Below are 23,989 nucleotides of genomic sequence, written 5' to 3' on the forward strand. Positions count from 1 at the left end.
AAGTTTAAGAGGAAGAAAGGAAAAAGAAAGAGAAAGAGAAAAAAAAAAGGAGGCACACAGATCTCCAGTCCTGGATCCAGTGCCAAGCCTGTCAATGTGCTTCATATGGCACAGAAGGGAAGCAGCAACAGCAGTGAAAAGAGAGCAGGATGGACCATCCTGGCCACTGTCTATAGTATCAAAGCAAAAAGGGAAGAGATGGTGGTGCCTGACTGTCTTCTTTGACTACAGTTTAAGGACAAAGCGACACTAGATCCACTCCCATGACTGATGATTTCTTAGACATTCTGGACTCTTCCAGGAGTGGCTGATACATCAGCTCTCAAGGTGTTGTCTGGGCTTACAGTTAGTTAACAGACTTTCTTTTATCTTAGAAATGCAATGTAGGCAAAATATTCCTATTTATTTATTAATACAATGCAAAAGAAATGTAAAATAGGCAGCTTTCCAGCTACTCCTCCCCAACCCTGAAGGGTGGCCTGGGGTTGCTGTGACTATAATGCAGGACCTAGTGCTTGAAACTCATACTGTTTACCTACTGAAACTCATACAGTTTACCTTGCTCATCAATCCAGCCTATCCAGGTCCCTCTGTAGTGCCTTTCTACTATCTGGCAGATGAACTTTGGAGCATCTTAAGTATCCTTCCAGAAGTGGTAGTGACAGTCCCCTATATCCAAAGGTAGGATACTGAGTCAGAGCAGGAGATGCTTGCATCTGGTTGTTCTCTTTACTATAAGGCATTTCGAGACTATAGCTACGCCTTCAGAATTGAAGTCTGTGTGGATTGCTTACAAATGCTTCCACTCTCTCTTGCTTTTTGAAGTAAGTCATTCTTTGGTTTCACCTGTACATTCTGGCAGCTGAAATGCACAGGCACAAAATGTCTTACATTTTTGATGATCTACATGTTTAAAAATACACTTTTTTTTTCTTTTTTTTTTTCTGTTGATGAACTGATATTTGATGTAAAATTCTTTCTTTTTTCTTTCTTTTTTTTTTTTTTTCTTTCCTCAGTGTAAATCTGTCTCGCTCCAATTTAGGAGTGAGGCAAAGGTTCTTTAAATAATGTTATGCCCGGCGTGAGATTAAGAAGAAGAGCATTCAAATGTTGATCCGACCAGTTTATTGGAAATAATAGACAATTGAGGGGATGGGGAAGGGAGAGTGACGAATGCCAAAATTAGGGTGATGGGGAAGGGAAAGGTAGGGCACCTACCGCAAAACGGTAGAAAACGAGCAACGATTACGTTAAATGCGGGATCAGTCCCTCCTGGATGCCAGCAGCCGTCCGTACGCACGTTGTTTAACGTTCGGTCCGTGGCGTGCGCCAGGCGGAGAGCACGACGGACGTAAGTCCGGCTTGCAAGCCAGCACGATCGGTGAAGTCGCCAGAACAAGAGCGGTTCAGGAGTCACCCGCTGGTTCTCAGAAGCAGAGTCCTCGGGCAGCGCAGGTCCCCCTCCTCGGAGCTCACGCAGCTCTCCGACGCACGCATCCCAGAAGAGAGCATGCAGCGCCAGTAGCGACACCACGGTGGCCAGGCACTCTGACGGTCACAGACTACTACGACGCCCACAAAGGCTTCCTTCAGCACTGCAGCCCACGTCTTCTTCAGCACCTGCCAGCGCCGCTCGGCGCCTAGAGGAGGCATCTGGTGTCAAAAAAACCTCCTCCCAAAATTTGGGTTTGTCGCCTGCGCCTGTGTTTACTCCTCTTCCCAGCCGTTGCCGACGACTTTCGGGACGGCTCGGGTCCAGAGCTTGTGACTTTCCTCGAGAGCTGTCCAATCTTCCTTTTGAAGATGGCGCCAACAGGGAAAAGACCACTTTAAGGCCATTAGTCGCGCAGGGCATGGGCCAGTTTCCTTGACGATAGGAAAACACAAAAGACACTCAAGGGCCATCTGAATCCATCTCCTTTCGTAGGCTCCCGGACTTGTTTCCATTTCAGGCAAACTTTTGGGACAGTAATGTAAAAGCATGGCTTTCTTACACACACCCGTGACTCAAAGTTTGCTTAAAAAATTGACCACTGCTGATCCAGGATGGTGGAGAAAAAGATAGCAAGCATGAGGGTGTAAAGGACAGGTGAGGTGGGGAAGTTAAAAATGTTTAATCAATCATTACGAAAGAATTTCTTGAATGTGCTCCATTCTCCCATCACTGAGGAGGTTTACAAAATACATGGACCAATACAACACATTGGATAAGTTCAATTGAACAATGGTATCATACACAAAACAAACATGAAAGTTTGCGACAAACAACCAATTAAAAGATAAATATAAATCATTTACTCCACAGTACACCCTGGGATAGACAAGAGAAAAAGGTCAAGGGTCTGGACCTTTTTCCAATCTGGACTAGGAACGCACGTTACCATAGCAATTAGTTTAAGCTTTACCGCATTATAAATCTTTAGAACACGGTGGATCATTTAATTTGGACACAGGCGATCTCCCAGTGATTCTGTCAGGAGGGTTGACACAAATATTACATAATGAATAAAAGATATGAAAATTGAGAAAAAAACACATACATTAAAACAACCATTACATTTAACAATGCCGCGTATGCGACCACGATTAATGTAAAAATAAGATAAATAAATAAGAATAAAGCAAGGTAAAACCAATAGGGATATTTGGTGTCAGGAGAGAACTTTCCACTTGAAGCCATTTCAAAACAGTTCATTGCTGAGAGATATATACTAGTCTGGCAAGTCTAAGAACTGTTATAGTCACAACATAGTGTAGGATACCCAGAATTATAAAATCGTAGGGAGTAATCCCAGGAAAAAACACAATTTCTTATTCAAAAACGAAGACAGCTTTCCAACAACAACGTGTGATTTGAATGAACTCCTGTATCTGATTGAGACACTGGAAAGCATCAGTGGCAAAGGGGTTTTATGAAAATTTCACTTTAGTGACCACATCTAACAGATATTAGATAGCCCCATTGCTCAATTCCCAATTCATTAGGAATATTTGGAAACCCATAGGAGTTACATGCAAAATCACCATCAGTTGACGCAAAAGAGGTGAATAATGGGTTAAAAGGAATGATTAATCACTGTGCAAAGAGTATACACGAAAAGCCCAGGATGACGCTGGAAAAAAAGAACAAAAAAAAAAACACCTCTAACCCAAGTTGCTGAAAGTTTTAAACAGATCCGAAGACTTAATACCAATCACAACTCACAAGTACACAGCAAACAAAAAACTAATACTATTGCCAACCAAAAATATGAATAAAAGAGTATATCAGTATTCTAGCGTGATCACATCTTCAATTTTTCTGTCGCACAAACAGCAAATGGTTAAAATCAAGCTACAAGCCATTCTGTTCCGTGAAGGTCCCTGCGGGGATCCTCTGTAAAAGAGAAACAAGACAACTCGCCCTTGGGGCTTTGTTATTACAATTATCTCTCCCCTTTTAGTTCGTGAGCTCCTAACAAACATTACATCCTTCACCCCCCCCCCCACCTCCTCTCATCTGGGGAGGGGGCGAAAGTATCAACCTTTCGCTGCGGCTTTTGTTCATTGGCCACAAGTTAACTAATTCTCTAGCCTTGACTGTGGTGTAAACCATTCATCAAATCTCGTGGAACGCCCTTTTGCCAGCGCCATGTCCAAGACGATTACGTTTTATGATCAATATTTCTCCTACCTGTTCTTTACTGGGCAATGAGACCCCTTCAGTTCCACAAGTTTTTGGGCTAGTGGCCTTCAGGGCAAGGGTGAGGTGTTGCTGCGAGCCTTACTGTCCCTTGGCTCAGATTTACTGGAAGAAGCCACAGGCCCATATTTGCCTTTCATAATTAATATCAACTTCTGGGGCCAGACCTCCCCCATGTCCCATACCTTATGTACCTGATTGCAGAATGCCTGACCCGGTGCCAGTTCTTTCTAATCTGTGTGCAGAAAGGGAATTTCTTTAACATTCATTTGAGGATCAGTGTCCTCCTTCCATTATCAGAAGGTATATTCCTGTTTTTATTGAGAGGGCGCAGAGGGGCTATTGTGTGTTTCAAACTTATCAAAATTTTCTTTCTTTCTTTCAGTTCTTCCTGAGGAATACAGTTTTTCTTGTGGTGCACCATGACCATATCAGTGTCACCCGTATTCTTGTATATGTTAAAATCCTTAAAAGCCATCTGTAACAAGGCCGAATTATGTCTCTCTTCTCTTTCCCAATTGCTCACTTCTAGATTTCCAAATTTGGTTTCTGCAAAGCTTTCACACGAGTTTCCGGGTCTGCTTTTAACGTTTTTGTAACGACTGTATTAGTCTGGTTTTCCGCATCAAAACTGCTGGTCTCGGAACTGCCACGGCTGCCTTTTAAAGCAGCACCGGAGTACGCACAAATAAATGATTTGCCTTTCCCCGGCTCGGGTACGAGCCCCATGTTGTAAAACCGCAAATGACCGGTCGAGAAACAGCCTGCAAAATTTACCTCAATTTTCCAAAGTGGCCCCAGTCCATCGCTCTGATGAAGGATGCGCCGAGACGCGTGGCTTTTCAAGGAATATCAGAACAACCATATTTTTCGGCCTTTCCATATTCGGAGTAATTTTACTCACAAGCAAAAATCTACAGGCAACGAAAGTCTTAGCGCTGAGGAGGAGGCGAATTCCTTATCCTCCTCAGAGAGGCCAAACAACTTAACAAAACGAAACAAACTGCTAAAAACACTCCTTTACACAAAAGACCAAACGACCTCATCAAAACACTTCCAGACAAAAGTGTTAAACACCTCAATCTGTCCTGGCTATTCTGGCTAAGCCACACGAAAACTTCAAACCTCTCAAGCAAAAAAAACAAAATAAAAAAAAAAAAAAAAAAAAAAGTTAAGAAAATAAAACTTCTCTAAAAGTTTCTCAAAAAAGTTAATAAGACTTCTTTGAGAAGCACACATCCACTTCCACAAGAGGCGGCGCACACAAAACTTTAAAACCAAAGGTACGTCACAAGATACTTAAAAACGCACCACAATGCAAAATAGACCCCTCTTCCCAGGGAGGCACACACGTGGTAAAAAAAGCAAAACAGTCAAATTAATTCACATCGGTCCCCGAGAGGTAATACACGTAAGAAAGAAAGTTTCAAGAATGTGGAGCGGTCTTCTGGAAGAGGTGCACACGTCAAAATTAAGTTATCAAAACAATCGCTCCTGTGCAAACTCCAGGAGAAACAGACAGAAAAGTTTTAAAGAGAAACTGGAAGGATAACACCTCCTCACGACGGGTATCTGCTGCCGACTAAACGCCAATAAAAAAATGTCTCGCTCCAATTTAGGAGTGAGCAAAGGTTCTTGTAAATAATGGTATGCCCCGGCGTAGATTAAGAAGGAAGAGCACTTCAAATGTTGACCGACCAGTTTCTTGAAATAATAGAACAATTGAGGGGTATGGGGTAAAGGAGAGTGGACGAATGGCCAAAATTAGGGTGATGGGGAAGGGAAAGTAGGCCGGATAGAAAAGGTAGAAAGAGCAAGAATTACGTTAAAGCGGGGAATAAGTCACCTCCTGGATGCAGCAGCCATCCCGTAGCACGTTGTTTAACGTTGGTCCGGGGCAGGGGAGAAGCAGCAACGGAGTAAGCAGGCTGCAAGCAGCAGATCGGTGAAATCGCAGAAAAGATGGTTCAGAGTACTCGTGGTTCTCTAGAAGCAGAAGTCTCGGGCAGGCGAGGTCCCTCGGAGCAGAGTCTCGACAGCAAAATTCCAGAAAGTAGAATAGGCAGAGTAGGACAACGGTGGAGGGATCTGAGGTAAGAGACCTAGATGCCCACAAAGGTTTCTTCAGCATGCAGCCATCTTCTTCAGCATGCAGGCGCTCGCGTAGAGAAGGCAATCTGGTGTAAAAAAACCTCTCCCAAAACTCTTGGGGTTTGTCCCCGTGCCTTTTTATCTCTTTCAGCCTTCGAGACATTTCGGGACGGCTCGGGTCAGAGTAATTGTGACTTCCCCTCAGAGCTGTCATCTTCCCTTGAGAATGGGCCAACAGGACACCACTTAAGGGCCGTTAGTCCTCAGGGAATGGCCATGGGCTTCCTGAGATAGGCACGACAAAAAGACCACTCAAGGGCCATTGATATCTCCCTTTCGTAGCTCCCGGACTTGTTCCATTTCAGCAAACTTTGGGACAGTAATGTAAAAAGCATGGCTTCTTACAAAATCTTTGTTCTTTTATGTTGTATTCCCAAGAGATTATTCTTGCAGCATCAAGAAGAAAACATAAAACTCCTGTTCCCTGGTGCACCTCTACCTAGTTTTTTTTCAACAAAAAATGTCAATTATTTGTCCTTTCATGAAAATTATGGAAAAAATGATAATTTTCTGTTTCAGTAGGGGAAATACTTTGCAACTTTTAGGAGAGCAGTTCATCAGATTTTCTAAATGAACATCTTGGCCATTAATAATGCAATCTTCTATTTAATTGAATCCCTCAGCTTATCTTGTGCTCACTCTGGTGATAGTGCACTCAGTGCCAAGGTGTAGTATTAAATAAGTGTGATAAATTCTCCTTCAAGCAGACCTATTGTAGAACACATATCATGAAGGACAATTGGCTATGGAAAAGTTTTTATGATGAGCACTCTGCAGCAGCTTAGCTTATTTTCTCCTTCATCTTTTCCTGCTTTTATTTTAATTACTTCACTTCTCCCAAACTGAAGCTGGTACACTTCTGCAGCATAGATAATCTCACTTAAAGCATGCCTTGCAACTAGTCCATATCAAATCTCCACTAAAGTGGCTCCCAAGAGTTTCAAAAATTATTGAGTGAGTACTGCTGCATCTGTGTTGCATTGTAAGGGACACAGTGTGAAGAGATACTATTTCTCATACATCCTCCAATACTGAAACCTGTAAAATTGTCTTTATTGAAAAACTGAGCTCATTTGAGAATTAGATTATAGTTTGTTTACTTAAGCTTCTTACCTTGCCTGACTGTAGTCTTATCTTTGTTCTTAGTTACATCAGAATTTGTTTGATGATAAAATTATTGCATAAATTGTGGTATTTCCTTGAATTTGGACTTTAAATTAGCATCAAGTTTGTTTTCTTCAGCTTATGAGGCACAGAAGATAGTAAAAATGACCTTTAATTTACAGTTAATTTACAACCCTAGTACTGATATGTACTCACTAAGTTTCTTATCAATTTCTTCTTTTAAAAATACTGATCTCAACAGCAGCATGATATTAATGATCATACATATTCCCACGAAAACATGGAGTTTAGTTAATATATTGCAGCCCAGCAGTCCTAATGTCTTGACTGGAGCCATAGTGGATGACCAAATCTGACATAGTGACATACTATAAGCATCAATCCAATGCATGTTAATAGTATTAGCCACACTACTGTTGTCCTAAATGGGAAGGGAATTTCATAGCTGCTGTAGTTGTACTGGTGACAGAAAAATGAAGAGATAGAATTACAGTTGACATTTTGACCAGTAAAGGCCAAAAATCTGTATTCCTATGAGGTCTTCAGAGTCCTGAACTGGAAATCATCTTTGTCTTCTGAAAATGGAAAAGTAAAGCTGAACTGCAAAAGACTGAACATGTATAACAACTATAGTCTCTGAAGCTGAAAATAGCTGCTAAGACTGACGTTTCTGCATCTGTAATAAGTCAACTATAGGACTAAAACATGAGGGTAAAGGAGGAGTATTAAACACAAACCTGAACAAGACATCTGATTTTCAAGAATAGCAGTAGGAGATCTAAGACATAAAAAGCTTTTCTAAAAAATAAATTTTCTAATTTAGGAAAATAAATATTCTTTTAGGAGCCGAAACGTAGACACCTATTTCTGAAAAATGTATCCCATGGTCCAAGTAGCATAACTATTTGTCTGTATAACTATGGCCTTCAACATGCACTTACGGAGAGTGTTGTTCTCTGGTACAGTCAGAAGTTCACTTGCGGTAACGCTCAGACATTTCCCTCTGTGATGTTTCCTTAAGCAATTCATAATTTACAAGCACTTGAGTCTGAACTGCCTGAGTTGGACATACATCCTTGTGGATAATGCTAATTTGTGTATTCTTAGAGCTGAGAGGGGAAAAATGGACAGATGATTCAAAGTTAAAAGGCCTGGAGACTTCTCATTGCTGCTCAGAGATACAATGCATTTTTTGAAAGAAAGTAGAGCCTGACTTGGGCTGAACACCCAGCTTTGATATAAAGCATAACTGCAGCATCCAACACCAAATACCTGCAGAGATTAAAAAGTCTTGGTATGTTATATGCTTCCCACTGTTTCATGTTCTGTATTTCTCAAGCTGACAAAGAGAAACAGAATTTTTTGGAGGGTCATACTTCTGACTGCATCGCTTCTTTGGATTCTTCTCCCATTACTTGCAAAAGCAAAGAGCTTTAATTCCTGACTGAATAGCAAATCTAAATATCTTGCAATGCTTGTTTGATATTTACTGCAGGTAATGTCAGTACCTTCATTTTAAATGCAGAAAGAATGAATCATAAAATCTGACGTGTTTAACAAATTAATGTAGGAAGAGCTCCATGTAAGTATGAAAATACAACACAGATAGATTTGGAGTACTGTAGGCATCTTCGAAATCATTCATAAAAACTTTCATGGTGCCTTTGGAACCACTCAGAGGTATTCTGACAGAGTGCACATGAGCTTAATGAACCTGGGGATCACTGACAAATCTGTGTTAGATATTAACATGCTCCAACTGGGAGAACTGATAATAAAAAGACTAATGGCTATGCTGAAATCAGTGGATTTTGTTCCAGCAATCATTCTAATGTAATCTGAAAGAGACAAGTCAGCCTTTTAAAAAAAAGGAGAACAAGAAGTTTTCAACATTTTGTGCAGATTAATGTAATGTTGAGTGTGACCCTTAACTCTTGCTTAGTATTAAAACAGCAACACAGTGGGGAACAGGGATAGTCTGTATATTTTCTTAGTGATATTGCAATCATTTCATTTTTGTAAGGATACCAATAGCAATTAATCCACATACAAATTACAGACTAGTAAAAATAAAAAATCACCTCTATATCCTTTCAAAGCAAATCTATTTATCTGTGGTTCCTTTCCTCATAAAACATGGACTGAATATGCTTGTAGGATAATGCTCTGTTTTGCAAAAGTACACCTATATCCTTCGTCTTCTTTGTGTCCTTGAGGAAACTGCAACCCTCCAGCACTACCAGGTCTGTTAATCAGTTTAAATCAGTAACAATATTTTGTGTCTGGAAGAAGAGGAAAGGCCTTAGGTCTAACCCTCCCCTTTCTGTCTGTAACAGAAATCTTACTAATAACTAATAAACTCAGGAACTGCCTAGCAGTTTTTGATCCAGGAAGCAGTCTGGAAAATACCTGGGGGTCCTTTTGGACAAAGGTAGCTGTCAAGAAAAGAGTGGAGCATTTGCCTTGTGGGAAAACAGTTTGGAAAGGTCATATAAGAACTACACTCTCACCCAGTCTTATATTTGAGACATATTTAAACCTGCTGTGCACAAGCCCTCAAATCTATAAGCAAGAATGCTCTTAGACTGTACATTTACTTTTCCTGACAGTAAGCTTTGGGACTTAGGTGTGTTGAACTGAGAGAGAGATTTATTCAGAATAGCTCAGTGTGAGCTTCAGTTCTCTAAATAATGATTTGATTTCACCAAGAGGCATGGAAGATCTTTTTAAATGTATGCCCAGACCCACAGGTAGCAATAGGCCATGGTACACTCAAGGCAGTTTCTAAACAACAACCCCATGCTCTAAATGAAGCCATTATGTTGTGAACTACAGGCACCATTGTGATTCCTTGTCTTATGGTAAGGAGCCTTCACACCTGCTCCCCAGTGACAAAATTAGCTTCAGAAAAACCTGAGAATGCTGGAGGGACATCAGAGCAGGAGCACTGGGTAGAGGTAGTGTCAAGGAGAAAGAAGAGTGAGCAGTGTACTTTGATTAAACTTTTCTTCCCCTGCAGCATGGAGGGCATCTTGTAAAAGAATGGCTCTGCAGGTGGGACTTTTTGTCCCCTGAGTCGCACAGTCTGTGTTTAAAAATATCATCTTTCACTTTAGGCAAAAGGAGAAACATTTCTCTTATTAAAAAAAAAAAAAAAAAAAAAAAAAAAAAAAAAGGAGTAGTAATTGTTGGTAGCAGAACAGATAAGAACTGCATCACAGCAATGCAGCATCTGGTTAAGTATAATAGTCGATCTGCTGGCTGTGTCAGTGGAGCTGCTTTCTTTAGAGGCATGCTAGAGCACTTGCTTTAAGTCTCAGAGGTCCCAGGGTGGATTGAGCAGCAGCATCTTCTATAATTAATTGCATGTGTAATGCAGTACATTTGGGAGGCCTGTGATTACTTGCCTGTATGTTACCCAAAGACATTACAATATCAATAGCACTACTAATTTTAATTTAAACTTTGAAATGTCTGCCTGTTGAAATATTCATTATTATCACTTGATTATGTTGTTTTGTAATCTGCACTCTCTCTTCATTACTGATTATCAAGTCCATACAAAAGTGTGACACTTCAAAGCACCAGTCTTCAGAGATGTTTTAATTTTGTTTTTGTTAAGAGACAAAATAATCTCCCCCTTCCCAAAGTACTAAGAGTCTCTATAACAGACAGAACAAACTTATCGCTAGTCACACCCCCAATCCTACAAGGTAACTGAGCTCCAAAATGCTGCCTGGAATAGAGAGCTCATGCAGTGGTTTGTTATTTATCTCTAGATATTTTCATGCAGATCCTCCTAATAGAAATAAGACTGAAATATTTTTCATATCACAGGTGAAGTCAGCACTTGTCAAAAACTTCATTTCATTTTGCACTGTGAGACCAAGAAAGGTTGAGAGTGTGAGCACAAAGGAATTACAGCTTAGGAAATACTGTGCACATGGGCTTCATTATGCACTGCTTCTGTGAATCACATCTTAAGTTAAAATAGCCAACTATCTATGTTGTTAATATTGTTGATCAAAGGCAGAACAACAAGAAATGGTTTAATAAAGGATGCCTGATGTCATAAAATTCCTTCACAGAAATATAAAGTGGGAATGTACTCAGAATGTACTAGGCACATGTGGGAATCAGCTACTCTACCCTGTTTCTGCTAGTGAATAACAAAAAAGTCTCCAACTTTGTCTATAAAAGGGTCAAAAGTCTCTTCTGTGGACAGTTCAGTGCTCCACCAGTTCAATGACTGCAAGTGCATTGGCTTTTCAAGAACCAGAGTGATTCACCTAGGCTGCAGTGACAGAGTAAGAGATATTTCATTGTCATGTAGTTTTCATTTTAAAATGCTCTAATCTAGCATGGCCCATAAGAAGCAAACTGCCAGGTAGTCACTGTCTATAAAAATGGATTTTTATAACCTGAAACTCTACCTTCTGAATCTCAAACAATCTGGGTTTGACTTCAACTTGGTACTTGTGTATTATTATTTTTTTTTCTGTCAGCGGCCCAAAGTCTCATTTTCAAAAACTGCCCAACTCTCCACTCATGTTTCTTTTTTGCCTCAAGAAATTCTTCTCTCAGGATTCATCTACTGGAATGGATGGAGGAGTTTTATTGAGTTCAGCCCACTCATCACAAACTATTCCCACCACCCATTGAATGAGAATTGTGAAATTTTTTTAAAGCTACTTGTAGCCTGACACTATAGTGCTGGAATATAGTGCTCTATGGGCACTGTATAACAAGGACCTGTTGATCCCAGGCATCTAGAAAGCTATATGAAAATAAAACTTCAACATTAACGGAGTGAGAAAAACCTTGTGAGTAACTGCTGCCAATAAACAGTAACTCCTTTGGAAGGAAAGATGACCTCAGGAATAGAAATAAAATGTGCTGATGCTCACAGACCACAGAAGGTAAGAATCAGTTTGCCAGCACTGCAGAAAATTCTGTAGCAGCTGATATTTTTATATATGGCATAAAAATAAGCACCACCATTTCTTGTCCCGTCACTAATTTTATTGCGTTAATTGTAATCAGCTTGATAGCAGGTATCTCCTTAGTGACCTATGCAACAAAATATTAGGAAGGCTGTTCTGCAGATTGTTAAGGAGTGAATATAAAAGTAATTCTACTCTGTAATAGCTATGATATATAATATCCACAGGCACAGAGCCTGTAAGGCCTGAAGAGATCATCTGGAATCACCTGCTTTGTCCTTGCATGTGGCCTTGACCAAGAACTTGTGTGGGTGGAGGTTCCTCCTTCACACCTAGGGCAGATGTGCTCAGCCTGGAGACATCCTCTGCTTGTGGCCCCCATTTTTGTGCAACTAAGAATGGGCAGATGCAGGGAAGCAAGTTATCCAGGAAGCCAGCAACTTTCCTGACTTGCCCCAGTGGCTGGATAGAGGCTGCTACATATATCACATATGTAGCAGCTATCTGGAAGTCCAGAGCATTTGAGGCAGTGCTGCCACAGAGCAGCTCCTCATTCTGCCATGCACGTGTTCATGTTAGGGCCATCTTGGAAAGGGGACAGAAGTGGGACTACACACCTGAAGCCAGTATCATGCATGAATACATTCCACCCAGATTTTAAACTGTCTAGTGTCAACACGTTTGCTGCAGCAACAGCAGGCTGTAAACCCTGGTTACCTTCATATTTCTGAGTGCAGCTCAGAAACTCTGCCATGCCATATTCACGGTCTAAATTCCATCCCTTGCATCTTGTTTTATCACTGCCAGCTAGAGAGAAGAACTAGCTATTGTCAGATTTTTCTGAGGCACTTGTATCTTTCAAATTATCATGTAATTTGCTGTTCGTTAAGCTCAAGAGATGAATTATAGGATGAGTGATTTAGGTGCTTAAACAGACGTACCATTTTAGATGCTCTAATATATCTTGCCTGGCCTTCGGCTTCTTGTTTAGAAAGCCACAGGTCACTTACAATAATTTCTCAGTTTTGAACACCAGCAGAGAACTGAAGAGGCATTACAATTTACGTAATGATGGTTATGGAAAAAGCCTGTTAAAGGAGATTAAAACTTACAGACAAAATGATAAAATACTTGAAGGTGGTATTGTGACTGCTAAAAGACAGTGTCAGAGATACCAGCCATAACCTATTAAAAATGCTTTGAAAAGGCCAAACAAAAGCAAAAAAGTTTAAATAGCAGAGTAATGGTGGTGAGATGAGCAGGAATTAGGCCATATGGGAAGCGAAGCTAGAATAAGGGATATTTTTAATAAGATGCCATATGTATTTTTTTCCCCCTCAAATTGATCAGAATGACGGAACTCACCAGAGAGCTTGTAGGGCAGCAGACTTTTAGGGTACATGGGGAATTCTCAGGGGCAGTCAGTCTACAGCAGAAAAGATAGATGAATTATTTGCCCTAGCATTTGCTTGAGGAAGACTTGGGAAATCTTGAGAAAAAAAGAAAAAAAAGAAAAAAGAACTTGAGGAACCACCTCAAGCTGCAGTGGCAAGTTATATTTCTCCAACTGAAAAAGTTTTAGATGGTAATAAATAAAATAAAATAAATAAATAAATTTCAAGCATTTTAACATAGACTAAAAATGAAGCTGTGAATCAGTCACAATGGCAGCCATCAATAGTGCATATAACTAAATTGTTCCCAGCATGAGGGAACTATAAAATGCTGATGAATACATACTACTTTGACTTTTTTTTTTCTACTAGGAGTATAAAAATATAATAAGCAACAGACTTGCGTAAATAGAAGTCAAGAATACAGCCTCTCTTTTGTATATACAAGAGTCTGACACATGGCTAAGAATTAGCTGGGCTTTCATGTTGGGAAGTCATGCATAAGAAATAACCTAGAGTTCTTTGCAGGAGTCAGAAATATATGATAATAATTACCAAGTTGATCTACTTGGATTTCCAAACAGCTTTTGACATGATCCCTAGTAAAAAAGATTTTAGCAAGCTAAGCTGTCTAAAGATAAAAGATAAATTCCTCTTGTGGCTTAGCAAAAGCAAATATGGTAGGAAATGCAAAGATGGAAAAATATGATTATGTGATTACATGAAAGGAAATAAAGGGAACAGATAAGGAAAGACATTACAATGGATGATGCTGTTCAGGAAGCCTAGCTATTCTATATATTCATGGTGACCTAGAAAAGATAGCAGAGCTACAAAATTTGCTGCTGCTGAGATATTATTCAAGATACTAAACTCTCAGAGTGACTGCAAAGAGTTACAGGAAGATCTTGTGATGCTGAATAACTGGACAGTAAAATGGCAGATGAAATTCAAGGTCAATATATGCAAAGAGATGCATACGGAGAAACATGATGTTAATTGTATATATGGAATGATGGCTCCTAAATTAGTTATTGCCTCTCAGGAGAGAGACCTTGAATTTATTGTAGCTGGTGCTCTTAAAACAGCAGTTGTTCAGCAGTGGCCAGAGGAGAAAAAAAATGATGAGTGGTTACATAAAAAAGAGAATTAGAATGGCTTATTTCCAGGAAAAACTTAAATGGGTTGGAAAAGAGATAACTCAGGACGATATGATATTAAAAATATATAAAAACAAATAAATATTAAAAAACATTTAAACATTACATACACACATATATGTAAATAGTATGTCATATAAGGAGCAAGAAGTAAAAATAACAGCTAGAGACAGAAAGTAACCAAGAAGGAGTACATTTTTACCCTGCTAAATTGTAGTACTCCTTACAGGAGGATGTTGTGATTGGATGTGGAACCGTGCTCGAAAACTGCTGAGAGGTCTGGTGTGAGCTATTAAACACCATGAAGCATCTCATGAACTTCATCAACTACACACTGTTAGGGTGAGACAAATGTTGAGATACAGTACTTTCCTGGCCTTTAAATCTTTCATTAACTACCTGCCAGTGGAAACTGTCCTTGAGGGGATATTGAGCAAGTTGGACCTTCCTTCCCATTTCCTACAGCTACGCTTTGTTCCCTAGCTCTTTTTATTTATCTTCTGATAGAACCAAAAGAATCCCTTCTCACTGGCACTCTGCATGCACAGGGTATGTGTGTTTCCTTGCCATGAAATGCTTACTTCATGATCTTGTTAAGACAAAGGTTTACTGTATTTCAGATAAAGGAGTTTGCTTCAGCAAGATTGTATGCCTTGTCCAAGGTCGCACAGAGAGCCTGTTGCACTGTGTTGATGGTAAGATCACCCTTCAGCTCTAAATGGGGTTAGGAAATATGCTACAAATTTTAGTTATGAGCATTTTTAATTATCTGGGCCTCACTTCTGTTCATTATTCTGAGTCATTTAGGACTATGGTCCCGTTAATTATACAGCAACCTTCTGTATCCAGTGATTTAATTATAGAATATTACTTCATTGAAGGCAACAAAACTGATCAAAATAAAGGATTATTTAATACACTTAATTGAATCTTCAGCTTTTAATAAAATTAAAGATTGATTATTAATTAATTGAAATGGAAAGTGCTGCCAGCTTAACAGAGGAAAAAACAGAGAGGAATGAATGAAAGCTTTATAGACTGTCATAGAAGAATGGAAAGCTCACAGGTGTCCATCAGTAGGAACAGAGTCCTGGTGCTGCTGGGACAGGATCATTCACGTGCCCAAAATGGACATGGCAGGTATGGCATTTCTCTCCAGGTTCTGCTCTGCATAACTTAGTCCCAGACAGAAAAGCACGATTAGCTGCTTTCCAGGAATTTCATCTCTGTAATGTGTTTGATGATACTTAACTACTGGAGAAATGTTTTAGATCATTCAGTAGACAAGAAGTGTTGTTAAAATGCATTTTCACTTCTCTTTACAATCTTGCTTATGATCCTATTTCTTTCTGTTCAAGTTAGCACAAGCCTTTGTAGCCCTATAGTATCCCCCAGTTTCCCTGACAAACAAACAAACAGTTGTTTGAATGTTTGCTTTCATTTTTTAGTTCCTACTGTTCCTATTATTTTTTTCTGGAATAACATTATATTCTTGCAACTTCTTGAAGATAATTAATTTAACAGCAATAAATCTTTTTACCTTCATTTTTGTCCTTTCTAGACTGTTTCCTGGAATATGCCACTGTCACAACCAGTCCAACTTACTTTTTTTCTTTATTTCTTACTGCTGTTTTCTGTGGTTCACCCACTGAGAGGCTCTCTCTCATCCCAGCTGTCTCTTATCAATTTTACCTTTGTTCTGGTGCTATGGGAGCAGAATGTCCATATGCTCTGCTGCGGGAATCTTTTTATCTCTTCTCACATCCTTATATCCTTTGAGCAATGCAGGGACAGATGAACGGTACCTTTATCCCATGGACCCTAGAGACCCTAAAACAGGTCAGGAGGATTTGGCTGAAGGGAGCAGAGAGCAATGTATACTACTTTGTGAAATAATCAGTGTCTAAGATATGACCGTATCAACAGTTCCTGTGCAAATAATGCAGATCAATGGTGTGCTGAAAAACTCCTGAGGCAAATACTGAAGTTAGACAGTTCCTTCCTCAAAAAATTATGAGAGTATGGCTGCCCAATAAATGCAATTATAGTCATTCTGATCCCAAATCATATTTTTCCTCCTTTAGTTACTGAAAAACTCTCTTAAAATCTAAGACAATGTCAGCAGCAAAAATACGAGACGTATATAGTGCAAATACATCTCAAAAAGGAAAATGTAAGGTGTGAGTTGTTATTTTGCGTGGGGTGCATGATGTTACATGCAAGATACAGCAAATTAAACAGGTAAATGAAGGCCTACACAGACTCTAAATAAAATGAAGGAATATTTTGTGCTAAAGCACGCTAACCTCCACAACAGTTTTGAGATGTAGCTCAATTTGAACTGCTCTTCAAACTGAGACTTTCAGTCATTGAACAACTGGAAGGTATCCCTGCCAATGACTTGGAAATAGATGATGTTTAAAGACCCTTCCAACCCAAACCATTCTGTGATTCTTTGATTCTGTAAAGCACTTTTACTGAAAGAAGATTGATGTCTATAACTTAAAACTCACTTCTCTCTCAATATAAATCTAATCAAATCTGGCTCCAAGACTGTCAAAGTTCAAGAAGCATTTGGACAGTGCTCTTAGAAATATAGTCTGATTTTTTAGGTGATGCTGTATGTGGCCAGGAGTTGGACTCTATCCTTGTGGGTGCCTTCCAACTCAGGAGATTCTATGATTCTATGAAATGCATGATTCTATGAGTCTGTGAAATTATATTTCACTGATTAAACCTCATAAAGAATGGACTCAAGCCTTGGTTCTGGTTCAAAAAGCCAGATTATTCTTATGTTTGGAAAAAGTGCTAATGTATTTATTCAATCAGCTACAAATTATGATCAGGTTTCTGCATTACAAAATCAAGCTGAAAAGTCAGCAGCCAACTACTAGTAGGATGATTCAGTTGTAAAATAACCTGACCTACTATATTTATTGGAGGATGGCATTTCACCCATGCAGGTCTGGTTGTGGAAAGCTGATTGAAATGCTTTCAGCTAAGAAATGTAGGAGAGCAGCCAAACAATGAATCAGAAGTCAGAGGGTTTTGCTGAGCTCCAAAGAAAACCTCTTTGCTGGGTCTTGGTTGATGAGGTGGCAGGTTTGAGGGACAAAAGGCAAAGAAAGTTTTGGGAACCAGACTGTAATTAATCTCATCTGTGATTTTGAGACTAATGCCTGCAACCTGCCTAATAACTTTACGCATGTCTGTTGAAGTGTTATGTGGTCACACTTTTGTCTTAGAAAAACGAGATTGCAGAAAGGAGATAGACAGAGATTTTTCCACTGGAAGACAATAAAACTACAAAAAGAGATACTCTGCTTTCACCAATATCAATTCAGCAAAACAGCTTATTTAAGAACGTACTGAGTAGCTCATCTGTAAAGAAAAGGGGCATATTCCCACAAAGCAGTCTTATTGAGTTGGTGCCTTGTGCAGCTGAATAGTGGTTTGGGATTATGAAACTGAACAGATATGATTGCTGAAAGGCTGCTACAATTCTAGGTAATGACAGTTTTTCCATTGCCTCCAGTTCAGCCATGATTTATTTTAAGCACTAAACTTCAAGCATTAAACTTTAAACACATAAAACTCTTTTCACTTGGAACCATTGTTCTTAATAATTAAAACAACATCCAATCAACATTTGATATGAGAGTTCTGAATTGTATAAATATGAAATATGCATTTAATTGAAATATTTAATGTTACCTTGGTCGCTTTAATATAATATTTCTAATTATATTTCTAAACTAAAGTTTGATTTTAAACTTTATTTTTAATATACATAAATGCATATATATATAAACACAATGTCATTTTAATGGCATATTGCATTCAATTTGTTCCATTCTTTACTCTATTTTTATGGTTTCTTAAAATATTATGTTATCATCTGTCTAAAAAGTCCAAATTAGAGACAAATTAAGCCCTCTTTTTCTCACCAGTTCCTGCTACATTTTATTTATCACTTAAGAAAATATAAGCAATTCTACAGAAAAAGGAGACACTCTCCGTACCTTTGAGCAACTTTGTATAAATGTGATGGATGCACAACACAGAAGTGAACTTTCTGCTCTGCAGAGAGGTGAGTGAAATGATAAACCTTAGAAGGCCCCGGTAGAAAAGCAATTAGGGGACAAAGAACATGCACATTGTTTCCTCAGTTAATTTTAAATGTGTTGTGGTAAATTACTTTCTCGTTATAAATACTGGACGTGTCATAGTGATAGCACTGCTGGAGCTGCATTTGACTAAAAGCATCTAGGAGCGGTTCTTGATCATTTAGTCAGAGGACAAATGGAAGGACAGCAGAGAATTTTCCAGAGTAATACAATTACGGCCCCAGGTATAAAAAAAAAGATCATGGGAAGACGAAATGTAAACCTCTTCCAATACTCTTTGTCGTGTCTTATTCGGTAAAATAATGACTTGTTTTTAGTGGCTGGTGATAACAAAGGGAAGGTAAGCATGCCATCCTTGAAGGTAGCTCCTGTGAGTGAGATCTACATTTCAGAATGTTAGTGTCTCTTTTGGAAAAGTGTCTCTTCTAGCTTCAAAAGGTTAAATAATTAAGCATTTCTGAAAATCATCTTCACTATCCCTTTCTTAATTCCACCAGATTACATTATTTGTTATGAATAAATCACAGAATCGTAGGGGTTGGAACAGACCATGGAATCTATCCCCCTGCTGAAAGCAGGTTTCCTACACTAGGTTGAGCAGGAAAATGTCCTGGTGGGTCTTGAGTCTCCTCAGAGAAGGAGATTCCGCAGCCACTCTGGGCAGCCTGTTCCATTGCTCTGGAACAGGCTCCGCTGCCCTCGCAGTGAAGTTTTTTGCATGCTTGTGCAGAACTTCCTATTTCCAATTTTTGCTCATGGTTCCTTGTCCAATTGCTGCATGCCAATGGAATTAATGTCTGAGTTGAAATTGTTAGTGGCTTAATCTTCATTTATGTGAATGCAAGCCATATATATACTAGAACTCAAAAAATAACTTTAATGCTGTGAGTAATTTGCATGCAGTTTCCTTCGTATGATTCTGAATATGATGGTGGTGTTTATAATTCTTCGTGTACAAAAAACAAATAGGTGATGGCACAATTCCCTCATCCCCAAAGCACACATAAATATACTTGTATGCATGTCAGAGTAAGTTTTTGTATACTCTGAGTCCACTACACAAATTAGATAGAAAAAAAACCCAGGGAATTAATAATTGTTATGCACAAAGCTGAACAAAGTATTTAATGTGTGAAAAAATTAGATAAAAACAGTGTGATGATACTCCACCAGCTGTAGCACTGGAATGTAAATGGAGTTGCAATTTCTTTACTGCATTTAGACTTTTGTGGAGTTTGTGTAATGTCACTATTATAGTGGCTATTTTGAAAATTGCATTTAGGCTACCTGTACTTAATATTGAAATGAAACAAGACAGTCTCAGCCTTCTACATTTTATGAGCTGAAATACAGAACAGCAGTCCTGAGAATTATGTGAGACTGGTATTATATTTTACTCAAAGCCAGATGCAAAAATTGCAAAGGAAATAATGAATCAAAATTCAAAATTCTCATAACTCAGCATTTTCTCTCCTGCAGTTCCCAGGTTGTGCAAAACTGTTTTAAATATATGCTTATATTGCTGAGTGAAAAACTGAGAATTTGACCAAATGACCATTAGGGTTAAGTTTTCAAAGCCAGTCACCTGAAAGAAAAGATACATAGAACCCTGGATGCTGAAAAGCACAATCATCTGTTATGCTCTGACACTAGGATCCATTTTGAGGCACACATGGCAGTTCAGACAGGGTAATTAGCCTAAAGTATCTTGTAGGAAATGCAAAAGTACTTTTTTTATTTGGTAGTTCAGTGCCTGCTGGAATGCTGCCTTAACTCAAAAACTAGCACTGTACTGGGGAAACAATTATTTCTGACTGGGAATGGGCAGAAACTTTTAGACAAAGCTATGATTGTCAGAAATTGCTACCCAGAGTTGATGTGGAAACTTCTCTCTACAATATAGGCTCTGACATAGCTTTTATGTGTTAGTATTCCAGATATTTCCAGTACTTTTTTACTTTACTTTACTTCACTTTATTTTTTTTTAATTTAATTTAATTTAATTTAATTTTATTTTATTTTATTTTATTTTATTTTATTTTATTTTATTTACTTCTTGCACTTGCCAAGCCAAAAATTCTGTGGCTCTGGCTCTAAAGAACATGAAGAACAATTAACTAATTTTAGGAAAAGTTTAAAAGCTGGAAAACAAAAAAATGTATTAAAAAAATATATAATAAATCCTTCTTTTCTGCCCACTATCTCACCTCAGGAAGAAGGAGGGGCTAGGCATGCACCATGAGAGCAAGGTGCCAGTAAGGGAAGACTGGCAGAGGCAAGTTGGACTGAAATCAAGTGTGGAGAAGGGGGAGGAAAGATTTTTACCTAAGTGTTTGTTTCTTCTCCTGTATTTTCTTAATGCTCAAATCAGTGATAAAAAGTTAATTTTAAATGAAAATAAATTAAATTAATTGCAATTCATAAGCTAAACATGGTTTGCCCATGGCAGCTTTTTATCCTGAAATGTTTTCTTTTAATGGTATGACTGAGGAGGACTACCTGTGGTGAAGGAGGCAGGGTCTGAAATAACCGTGAAAGTCTCACTGGCCTCAAGTTATGGATGGACGAGTTCTTCCTTCTCCACTCTTTCTCCATTCACTCACCCCAGTTTTCTTTCTCATCCCATTAGGGAAGTTGGCCCCCAAAAGAAAACAACATTGGTGACAGGATACAAAGCAGATATGCGAGAATGAGAAAACTTCAGAAATGATATGGTAGAAATTCTCAAGGTGTTGCAGGATTATGTCCTTGAAACCACTATAGTACATGAGGTTACCTTTGAGGATGACTGCACACTGCTAGAATTTTATGAAGATATTTACACCTTTATTTAAACTACATTATTAAAATGAATGTAAAGAAATCTACTATAATGCCTTATACATTTGACAGGGGAGAAAAGGATGCACTTATTATTTGTCTGATGAATAAATGCAAAAATAGATCCTTGCTATGAAACCTGCGTATTTAGGTCTGTTTCAGATATTAAACCATTATATCTTGCCTCCAAACTACATTATTCCCAAATGCAAACAGAAATTTTTCACACAGTGGCATTTCATACTGCTCATTTGAATTTATATAAAATAAGGCATATAGTGTTCGGAATATATCAGTAAAAGTCTTTGAATTATATCTCTTAGAACTAGGTCACATAAAGCATTCAGTTTGGGGTGAGGATATGTATGTAACTGCACATACTGGCATCTTCAGCTGTGAATGAGAATATATAACCGTGTTTAAGAGATACCTGTCAGGCAAAATAATGGCATATTGTTTTTCTCTGAGTTAAAGATGATAATTACTCATAGTTTACATGAAGCTGTCACTATTACACAGCTTCTCTGATATTTCCATTCATATTGTGGGTGTCTGTGTAAGCTTACCTCCAATGTCACTTACTATCTTGGTGGGTTTTGATCATACTACAAAAAAGAGAGCTGTCGTGGGAACTGGCTTTCTGTGTCACAGAGTTCAGGACTCTGCTTCTGCAGATGGCTTTATTACATAGCATCCTCTTTTTTCTTTCTTTCTTTCTTTCTTTCTTTCTTTCTTTCTTTCTTTCTTTCTTTCTTTCTTTCTTTCTTTCTTTCTTTCTTTCTTTCTTTCTTNTTTCTTTCTTTCTTTCTTTCTTTCTTTCTTTCTTTCTTTCTTTCTTTCTTTCTTTCTTTCTTTCTTTCGTTATTTTTTTTTCTTTTTTTCTTTTTTCTTTTTCCCATCTCACCATTCCCTATAGTAGAACTGTTTGCTGGAAGATGTTTTTCTATGAGAAATTATTCCAGAGTTTCACTCTGCTGGAGAACAGAGCTTTAATCTCTTTGAGGAGCTGCTGGAAAAATGATAATTTTCAGTTTATGCTCATTAATTCATGCACCTGCAGTGACCTTTAACTTAAAAAGCTCTTCTTTTTCCTGTAGTTTGCCACAAATCCTACTGTACTTATAAAGCAATAACCACATCTACTCCCAAACTTTATTTCACTTCAAAGCATTGCAGATGAAACCAAACAATGCCTTGTAAAGAGACCTAATTCTTCCCTGTTACTGAAATATTTCACCTAAACCTCTTCAAAGGACCACATTTGCATTTTTTCTTGCTTGTATTACAGATGTAGGCATTTTAGGACTGATTAGTCAGAAAATGCAAATGCTAGTAAAATAGCAACTTTGAGGGAATCAGATTTTTAAGTAGATAATTTTAACATAGGGTTAACTTGGCCCTTATGATTTTTTATAGAGTCATCGAATACACCTAGTTGGAAGGGACCCACAAGGATCATCAAGTACAACCCCTGCCTCCACACATCACTGCCCAAAAATCAAACCCAGCATTTGTGAATATTTCCAAATTCTGCTTGACTTCCACCAAGCCAAGAGCAGACAAGGAGAAGGCTGAGGTATTTAACCACATTTCTGGCTTGGTCTTCTCTGATAACTGCTCATCACACAGCCCTGAAATGTTTGGTTTGGAAGGAGAAGATTGGGAAGCAATATCCCTCCCTCTGTAAGCGAAGATTCAGGTTTGTGACCACCTGAGGAACTTGAACATCCACAAGCCTATAGGTAGTGATGAGATGCATCCCAGAGTCCTGAGGGAATTGACTGATGTCGTTGCCAAGCTGTGCACAATTATATTTGAAAAGTTGTGGCAATCAGGTGCCTGGTGACTGGAAGAAAGGCACCATCTCACTCATTTTTAAGAAGAGTAAAAAGTATGACCCCGGGAACTACTGACCTGCCAGCCTCACCTCTGTGCTGGGAAAGATCATGGAGCAGATCCTCCTGGAAGCTATGCTAAGGCACATGGAAGACAGAGAGATGATACAGAAGAACCAGCATGGTTTCACCAAAGGCAAGTCTTGTTTAGTGGCCTTTTATGATGTTATAACTGCAACAATGGACAAGAGAAGAGCAACTAATGTTATCTATCTGGACTTCAGTAAAGTCTTTGACACAGTTTGTGACAACATCCTTCTCTCCCAATTGGAAAGATAATGTATTTGATGGGTGGACTGTTCAGTGGATAAAGAACTAGCTGAAGGATCGAGTCCAGAGAGTGGTGGTCGGTGGCTCTATGACTGAATGGAGAACAGGGATGAGAGGTGTTCCCCAAGGTTCAGTGCTGGGATCAATACTCTTTACTTTTGAATCCCCCCTGTGGCGCAAGTGGTAGAAGTGCTGCTCTGCTACACAGAGGCTTGAATCCCGGGGGTTGGACTCGATGATCTCTAAGGTCCCTTCCAACCCGCACAAGACTGTGATACTGTGATACTATCTTCACTGACAGTGACACTGACAATGGTGTTGAGTGTATCCTCAGCAAGTTTGGGGGGATATCAAACTATGGGGTGCAGTTGACATGCTAGAGAGATGGGTTGCCATCCAGAGGGACCTAGACGGGCTTGAGC

This window comes from Coturnix japonica, chromosome 1 (assembly GCF_001577835.2).
Source record: "Coturnix japonica isolate 7356 chromosome 1, Coturnix japonica 2.1, whole genome shotgun sequence".
Taxonomy (NCBI): domain Eukaryota; kingdom Metazoa; phylum Chordata; class Aves; order Galliformes; family Phasianidae; genus Coturnix; species Coturnix japonica.